Source organism: Peromyscus maniculatus, chromosome 4, assembly GCF_049852395.1.
Source record: "Peromyscus maniculatus bairdii isolate BWxNUB_F1_BW_parent chromosome 4, HU_Pman_BW_mat_3.1, whole genome shotgun sequence".
Lineage (NCBI taxonomy): Eukaryota > Metazoa > Chordata > Mammalia > Rodentia > Cricetidae > Peromyscus > Peromyscus maniculatus.
In genome coordinates this window covers 8067417-8076610 of record NC_134855.1, presented here as the reverse complement: position 1 = coordinate 8076610, position 9194 = coordinate 8067417, and the positions used below count along the sequence as shown (strand labels likewise).

Here is a 9194-nt window from a genome sequence, read left to right as displayed (position 1 = left end):
CTTCCCCTCCCCCACCCCCACCCCCCAAGATAGGGTTTCTCTGTGTAACAGTCCTGGCTGTCCTGGAACTCACTCTGTTGACCAGGCTGGCCTCAAACTCACAGAGAGCCACCTGCCTCTGCCTCCCAAATGCTGGGATTAAAGGCGTGTGCCACCACTGCCTGGCCAGTTCTGGCTTTTAATAATCTGGTCCCAAAGCTGGCAAGATGTTTCAGTGGGTAAAAGCACTTGTCACCAAGCCTGATGACCTGAGTTCGATCCCCAGGCCTCCCTCACATGGTAGAAGAACAGAACCAGCTCTGGCAAATTGTCCTCTCACCCCCTCATGCATGCTGTGGTATGTTTGGAAATACCTGTACACTAACTAACTAACTAGACAAGTAAATAATGTGATTTTTGTAATCTTGAACCAAAAGGAAAGAAAGATGAGCATGGTAGTGCATGCCTTGAATTCCAGCACTAGAGAAGCAGAAAAATCTCTGAGTTCAAGACTAGCCTGGTCTACAAACATGCATAGTGAGTTCCAGGCCAGCCAGAGCTACATGGTGAGACAGTCTCAGACAGTGAGAGAGAGAGAGAGAGAGAGAGAGAGAGAGAGAGAGAGAGAGAGAGAGAGAGAGAGAGAGAATGGAAAGAAAGAAACCTGGCCCCAGGATGAGGCTTGCTGGTGGGAAAGGAATGGTCTTCCAGGAGAAGTGCTGTGGAGCCCAGAACATCCCTCCCACCCTCCCACCAGCAGCCCAGCTGTGCAGTCTGGCAGGGGCCCGGCCCCCCTCCCCCAAGCCCTACCCAGGAACCAGGCCTGGAAGAGGGGATCTGGGACTCCTGAGAGAAGCATCAAGAGTCTCAAGTCACCTCAGCTGCTGCTCCTTCAGGCTTTGCTTCCGCTATGCACGTGAGGGCAGTGTGCGTGGAATCTGCCCCACAGCACTGACCTCTTCCACCCAGGAGAGGAGGCAGAGGCATGATTGTGAGCAGGGTCCTGGGGCACCCCAAGCTTCGAGTCAGGCAGTTCCGGTGGGGAGGGCTCTGGCCTGCCCCTCCAGAATGACCTGGGTCATCTCCTCTCCCTCTCCTGGAAGAAAGGATTCTATTAGCTCTGCGCCCTGGGCCTGCAGATGTGCAGTGAGTCTCTTGAGAGCCTCGGCAGGAACAGGGAGAATTTCCTTAAGAAATGACGTGATCGTTGGATTATTAGTATGTGTTTTGGTTTTTCACTATAACAAATAGAATCTACTCAGGAACACCAAAGGCAAAAAAATATTTTGGTCAGTCCTTTCCAATGTTTTTTTTTTCCTCTGAATTTGTAAAAGTGTAGGCAATTTTTTGAACAACAACAAAAACTATGGAGTTTTGTGATCTACTTTTCCTTCCTGATAATCTGAAATGATTCCTTTACCAACAACTATGCTTTGACTTGTGGTAGCCTGGTTGGGGTCTTGTCTAGGCATCTTTTGTTTGTGATTTTTGTGGTCATTTAAATTTTAGTGTGTGAATGTTTCGCCTGTAAGTATTGTTTTTGGTTTGGTTTGGGGTTTTAAACAGGGTTTTGCTGTATTGCCCTAGCTGTCCTGGAACTCACTCTGTAGGCTAGGCTGGTTGAATTTACAGAGATCCGCCTGCTTCTGCCTCCCAAATGCTGGGATTAAAAGCATGTGCCACCACCACCCAGCTAGAACAAATATTTTCAGGCAATATACTCTTGGTATGCCAATGGGTACTATAAGTAGCCATTTTGTCCCTTTGCCAGGGAATTTCCTTGGACCTAATACCCCAGCCCTTCATTAAGGACAAGGGATGCTGTATTCTCCTCTGTAACTACTTCCTGCTGAAATTCGGACACCAATGTCAGGGCCCAGGAAGGCTGGAATGTTAGTCAAAGGCCAGGAGGGGATTCAGGCAATGGGGCATTCATCAGAAGCATCTGGCTTGCTGACCCAGCTGAAGAGTCAGGGAGAAATCATAGCTACTGGACTGCTTCACATCAGCTTTTAGCAAGTCCAGGGACTTCCGGTTTTGTAGAAGTACCTGGGGCTGAGATGGTGTAGATCACTTTTGGAGGAGCTTGTAGTCGGAAGCTGATTTCTGGACGGTGTCTGCCAGCTAAGCTGCACTCTGCCAAGACAGATACAGATCAGGGACAGAATTTAAAGGTAAAGAATTAAAGAAAACCTTTATATTTGGAGCTTCCCTCTCAGGAATAGGCAGTAGGCAGGGAAGCTCAGGCTGATGGCTGACAGGAGCATTTACCTGGAGTCCATTTGACCTGTAAGAGGTGGATTCAAGTCTTATGACTTTCTCGATTCCTGGAAGCTTACATTATCATTGTTTGTAATTTGTCATAACCTATTTAGACTTTATATCCTCAGATGTTTATAATTTAAATTATTTTTAGACCTTTGTAATTTATATAAACCTTAAACTTTTTTATCCAACTATTTACCATTAGATATACATGAGCTGTTGATTACTGAGAGCAGCCTTTGCAAAGCAAATTCCTTTAAATAGTAAAAGTTACATCTGAAACCTGTTCATCCTGTTATATGAAGCCTGTTAGTAAGGCAAACCTGTGTGTGAGTTTGCCTTTTAATAAAAATTGTTCTAGAAAAGTGAAGCCTGGTTTTTATATGTGAAATGCATTGACCTGGCAGCAGCTGCTGAATTAATGAAGTGCCAGTTAGCGGTCAACACCATCAGAGATCTGAGAAGGATAAATTATAGCAGGAAGCACCATCCAAATGGCCTATGTGTCAATTAAAATGGCAGAGACTTCCCTACTACCTAGAAGCTGCCCTGGGCTCCCATGGTCTCGATGGCTTCACTGGGGGCAGTGGACTTGGGTCTTCAGCTGTCATACAGGACAGCATCAGCCTTGGGCTGCCTGCCAGACCCAGGTCTGAGAAATTTTCCTGTGGAGGAGGAACCTGGGGGACTCACATTACTGTGACGAGGCAGAGCTGAGCAATCAACCCAACAGTGTCCACAGCTTGTGCAGGACCCTGGTGGCAGGCGAGATATGGGGCAGTTTTGCCCAGTGGTTAGCATTGCCACAATCCTGGTGGAATGGTCATGTCCCATCTGTCTTCTTTGGAGTCCCTACGGTTCCCAGTATGAGCATGCCTGGAACTAGAGCAGATGGTTGTGAGCCACCATTCAGGTGCTGGGGATTGAGCCTGGGTCCAGGGCACTCTTAACTGCTGAGGCGTCTCTCCATACCTTTGGGGGTTTTGTTTTGTTTTATTGTTTCTGAGATTTTGTTTTTGGCTGCACTCAGCATTGTTTTGTTTATTTAAATTGAGGTGGTGGCCTGGGAAGATGGTTCCGTGAATAAAGAGCTGACTGCTTGAGCAAGAGAATCTGAGTTTGGATCTCCAGTACCCTTGTGAAACCAGGCCTGCAGAGGGTGCTTGCCACCCCAGTGCTGGGGAGGGAGGCGGAGACACAAGGATCCTTGTAACTCCCTAGGCAGCTGGTCTAGCCAATCGGTGAGTTTCCGGTTCAGTGAACAGAGAGAGGTTTCTCTGCCTTGAGGTTGGTCAGGCTCTTTTCTTTTCTTTCTACTTTCTACTGGTTCTGTCTTTTCTGTTTCTCTTTTCTCTTCTCTTGGCTCTCTGAGTTTTGTTTCTCTTCCTCTCTACTGACGTGGCTTCTCTACCTCTCTTCATTGTTACTGTCAAAGTATCGATGTGGGCTGAAAGTCAGTGGGTCGAGCACTGGCCCAGCCAGCACAGAGTTCGGGGTCCCTTCCCCAGCACACAGGTCTGGGTCCCTTCCCCAGCACACAGGTCTGGGTCCCTTCCCCAGCACACAGGTCTGAGTCCCTTCCCCAGCACACAGGTCGGGGTCCCTTCCCCAGCACACAGCTCGGGGTCCCTTCCCCAGCACACAGCTGGGGTCCCTTCCCCAGCACACAGCTCGGGGTCCCTTCCCCAGCACACAGCTCGGGGTCCCTTCCCCAGCACACAGCTCGGGGTCCCTTCCCCAGCACACACAAACCAGACCAGGGGTGCACACCTGTAATCCCAGCCCCGGGAGGGGCTGTCAGGAAGATCGGAACTTCAAGGTCATCCTTGACTTACTTTGACTCCAGCTGAGGCTATCTGAGACCTATCTCAAAAAAAAAAAAAAAGTTAATTCGTGAATTGACAAGGTGGAAACACTACAACCATCAATTTCCTTCCCAGACATTTAGCTTTCTGCTACCCATAGGAGCTGGCGTGTTCGTTAAAGCCCAAGCTGCTCTTCCATGCAGTGTGTGTTTAAAATTGGCTTCGTCTCTGACTTACCCTTTCTTCCCAGGTCCTCAGCCCTCCTGGGGTCACGCTCCTGACTGAATTGTGCCTCCCCAGTACTGGGATTAAAGGCGTGCCCCACCACCGCCAGGCTGCTTTGGTTTTTAAGTTGTATATTTCTTTCTTCCTCTTGGAAGCAGTAAAGGCACGTCACAGTGCACACTTGTGAGGTCAGAGGACAGCTTGCAGGAGTCAGTTCTCTCCTCCACCACGTGGGGCCCCGGGATGGAGCTCAGGTCATGAGCCTTGGTACCAAGTGCCTTTACCCACCCAGCCACCTGAAGGGCCCTGTATGCTTTATTTTAAATGCATATTTTCCTTCCGGAAGTTCCACTGGTATTGGAGTTCCAAGCATGTCTGGGGCAGGTTGGCTAGCCCAGTTGGTTAAGTCCTCACTGAGCATGGCTGAGGCCCAAGTTTGAGCCTCAGAACTCACATGAAAAAGCCATCATGGTGGAGGGCACTTGCAATCTCAACTTGAGTGTCTTGCTATGTAGTTTTAGGCTAGCCTCAAACCCTTAATCCTTTTACCTCAGCCTCTTAAGTACTCAGAACATAGCTGTGCATCAATACACCCATCCCGCGCTCTCTCCCCCTGTGTCTCACTATGTCTCTCTGGACATCCTGAACTTGTTCTGTAGACCAGGCTGACCTCGAACTCACAGAAAGGCACCTGTCTCTGCCTCCCAAGTGCTGGGATTATAGGTTTGTCCCATCACATTTAACCTAGGTGCCAGACTCTTTACTAAATCCTTCAAGATTTTGCTACCTAAGACATGAACTTCCATTGTTCATAACTTAATTATAAGAAAATTGAAGCTGGGTGCAGTGATGCATGCCTTTAATCCCAGCACTCTGGAGGCAGAGCCAGGCAGATCTCTGTGAGTTCGAGACCAACCTGGTCTACAGAGCGAGATCCAGGACAGGCACCAAAACTACACAGAGAAACCCTGACTCAAAAAACAAAAACAAAAGAAAAAAAAAAAAAAGGATAAGATCAAGGCTCTAACCCCAGCCTCCTGATTCACATCTCCAAATGAATCTTCCACTACCCACCCCAGCAGGTGCCTGGTGGTGGGGCTGTGCTCGCCAGAGATTACAGAACATGCACTTGGACCTTTAGACAGCTTGCTGTCTGAACCTGCTCTGCACCTTCACTGTGCTGAGAGCCCTCCCACAAACCAGGCGATGCCCGGCCAGGAGAAAGGGATTAAGGGGCCCCCCAGGTCTGGGGAGCCACCGCCTTGCTCCTGGGAACAGTCACACAGCCTCCTGACCTCAGCTCCAGCAAGGGTCCTGAGCCAGCCACTTCCTGGGCAGAAGGCTGGCCTGAAAGGCCAGCCCCAAGGTGTTTTCTCAAGCTGGCTGAAGAAACAGCCCAGCAGTGTGGCTTCCTGCTGAGATAACCTCTGCTTTCCCCATGCCCCTTCCCACTTGGCCGGAAGACGACAGGCTCTATCTTCCCCCTTACAGGAGGAGAGAGCGTAGGTTGGAATGTGTCTCCTGATAACAGGGTTTGTGTGGGGCTGGGATCGGGGTGGGCTGCCTGTCCCAGGCTCTCGGGGATGTGTGGGGCTGGATGATAAGGGCTCTCTGCAGGGGCCTTGGAACTGAAGAGCTGCTCTACAGCTCTGGACCAGAGCTGAGAGAGAGGCCCAGACCTGGATCACATGTGCGGGGAGCTTAGCATGGCTGTGTGGGTGTAGACGGTGTAGGGGGAGGAAGGCAAGGTCCCCAGTGGGTCCCAGTGGAGAGGCCTCCAGGAGGCTGTGAAAAGAGGAGCATGCCAGATGTGAGACTCACGTACGCAGCCACCTACAGATATCACATGGAATGACTTAAACAGCACGTGGTCTTCTGGGCCTATGGCACAGACCTGAAACCGCAGTGCTTGGGCAGCAGAGGCAGAATGATCTCAAGTTTGGAGACTATCCTAAGCTATATAGTGAGATCTAGCTCAAAAAATAAATGAGGGCTGGGCGGTGGTGGCGAACACCTTTAATCCCAGCACTCGGGAAGCAGAGGCAGGCAGATCTCTGAGTTCCAGGCTAGCCTGGGCTACAGAGCGATTTCCAGGACAGATTCCAAAGCTACACAGAGAAACTCTAGAAAAAAAATTAAATAAATAAATAAATAAATAAAAAGAGAGCCTGAGGTATAGCTTAGTTGACAGAGTTCTTACATTCAAGAAGCCCTGGGTTTGATTCTCCAACACCTCATAAAGTAGCACTCAGGAGTTGGAGGCTAGAGGATCAGAAGTTCAATCATCCCTGGCTGCTGAGTGGATTTGAGGCCAGCCTGGAATACAATAATAATTATTATTATCAATTAATAGTTAATAATAAAATGATGATGATGAATGGATATGTGAGTGTGAGTTCTGGAATCAGCTTAGGCTTGAGTTCAAAGCCCATCTCATCCGTTAGTAGCAGGAGGCTTGTTCTGTAGGAGCCAGTGCCCTATCCTGAGGATGAGCAGGGGTTTTAATGCCCCCCAACTCTCAGGAAACAGTTTTCACAGCACCATGCTGGAATTCCAAGAGCCAGGTGGCCAAGGAGTGAGCCTGTTCTTACAAGGCCACCAGAAGGTCTGCAACAGTCATGCCAGGAAGGTGGCAGAGACCTGGGCAAGCGCCTGTAGTCCCGGGCAGGAAAGGGTGCAAAGGCCAAGGAGCCAGAGCTGAGAGCCTGTCTCTGGGGGATCTGTCCTTCCATCCTCCCTTGCACCTGCTTTCTTCCCTGCTGACCCGTAACTGTCACAGCTGACCCATGTGAATTCCTTGTCCCCATCAGCCAGTGCCTACCCAGAGTGACCAGAGTCCCTGGAACCTAATGCTATGTGCCTCTGACGGCTTAAGCGCAGGGCCCCTAGTAGAATCCACTCAGCTATGGCTGCGGCCCTGTAGGCGGGTGGTGAGCTGAATCATGGGACCCCTGGCTTCTTGGACAGGCATGGGCACACAGCAGGCCCTCTACAAAGCAATTTCTAGAAGAATAATTCTTGTGCCTTAACACCAGAGCTCTGAAGGACGCTGTCTGGGGACAGCCCTGAGTGGGGTGCTGGCCTCTACTTACCGTAGAGGACACAGCCTGAGGTGGACATGCAGGCGGGAGGCGCCAAGAGTGTCCCTGCTGCCCTAGGACTCCTGTGTCTTGTGATGCTGCAATTCAAGAGCCCCCTGACTCAGCAGGGTATTAATAGCCTGGCAGGTTCCCAGGGGGCCAACCCTGCCAGGAGCCAGTCCAAAGGACTAGCTGTATCCATGTATCCATGGCTAGTCCCACAGCCCCAGGCTGCTTCCTCATTTACTCCCCCCACAAGCCCCTGCTGCCCCAGAGCCCACCCTCCCTAGAAGGAAGCATGGGGTAGACTCCCCTCCCACCTCTAAGCGGTCCCACCTGGAAAGGACCCAGGAGGGCTGACAGGGGACAACACTTGGGCCATAAAGTCAGAGCTCAACTTCAGCCTCCGGTTTCTGATGTGGAGACTCCACACAGGGCTCCATTTCTCACTGTAAAGTGGGGATCTCGTTAAGACTTCTCATTTCTGGTTTTGCTGTGAGGACAAAATGAAGTAGTTGTCACAAAGGCAAAGCTTGGGGCTGACATCCTGTTTGTTTTCCTAGACAGAGTTTCTCTGTGTAGTTTTAGTGCCTGTCCTGGATCTCACTCTGTAGACCAGACTGGCTTCGAACTCACAGAGCTGCACCTCTGCCTCCTGAGTGCTGGGATTAAAGGCGTGCACCACCATGCCTGGCTTTTTTATTGGGGGGGGGGTGGAGGAGGGGGAGAGACTGACATCTTGTCATCCCTGTCCCCACATCTCTGGGTGCCCACACACCTGGCTGTCAGCACAGTCTAGACTGGATTTCTGTCCTTCCACGCCCTCTAGTGTCCACAGGTTGTTGTTGCAGCAGCCCTGTCTATGTGAACTCTATGTTTTTTTTTTTTTTCCTGTTTTGATTTCTTTGTTCTTTTTTCTTTCTTTCTCTCCCTCCCCTCTCTTTCTTTTTTTTCCTGCTTGCTTTGTTTTGTTTTTGAGATAGGGTCTCCTGTAGCCCAGACTGACCTGCAATTCTCTATTTATCTACAGATGACCTTGAATTTCTTAACCCTCCTTTCTTCTCCAAAGTGCTAGGATCACAGGAAATGCAACCATGCCTCTCCCCGTCCCTTTGGGAACTCAAGAGTCTGGACAGAGTAGTCTGAGCATCCTTGGGATGAGTCCTGGCTTATTGGATGCTAGGGATGCAACTCTGAGTTCCCAGCATGCTAGGACTAGAGCGGCCCTCTTCACCCGAGAACGTCTTCAGCCCCAGAAGTGTCCTCTCTGATCCAGGCCTTTGTTATGAGTGCTCAGCACAGCAGACAGCCCCCTCCCGTTCCCTCTGGAAGCTCAAAGGACCAGACAGATTGGCTTGGGCATTGATGAGATGAGCCCTGGGGTCCTGACTCTCAAAGCTGGAAAAACCCCAAGGTCTCTGAACTTCTGAGTCTTTATCTGCAAAGAGGCCATGAGACCTTATAGGGGGGTGTTGGGGGGAGGGACAGGAGGAGCCAGGAGGAGGCAGCCAGGGAGGCCACAGCTGACAAACACAAGAAGAGGAGGAGGATCTGCAAGGCCATAAAGCCCGTGCAGGTCAAGGTTATCAGGACTGGAGTGGGGCCCAGGACAGGAGGCAACGAGACACAGAGGGCTGAATGTCATGATCAGTGTGGGAGAATGTGTAGCAATGACCCCGGGGCAGTGTGGCTGTGGAGACGAGTGTCAGAAACTCCCACCCAAGCCCAGCCCTGACCCCACTACCCTCTGTGGCCTGAAGCTAACCTCACTTTCCCCATCTGCAACACGAGGAAGTTGGCCTATTCACAGTTGTCTGTCTGAAACCTGCCTCCTTTAGCC

The 9194-nt window shown here is 50.6% G+C and overlaps 1 long non-coding RNA gene across 1 annotated transcript; it reads right to left on the bottom strand.

Annotated features, from left to right (window-relative positions):
* Window positions 1–1283: 1283 nt before the first annotated feature.
* LOC121828585 (uncharacterized) lies at window positions 1284–4398 on the bottom strand. Its single transcript, XR_013050405.1, has 3 exons — window positions 4287–4398; window positions 4015–4107; window positions 1284–2115 (listed from the first exon to the last, which is right to left on the bottom strand). It is a non-coding gene; the product is annotated as an uncharacterized LOC121828585 (long non-coding RNA).
* Window positions 4399–9194: the final 4796 nt, after the last annotated feature.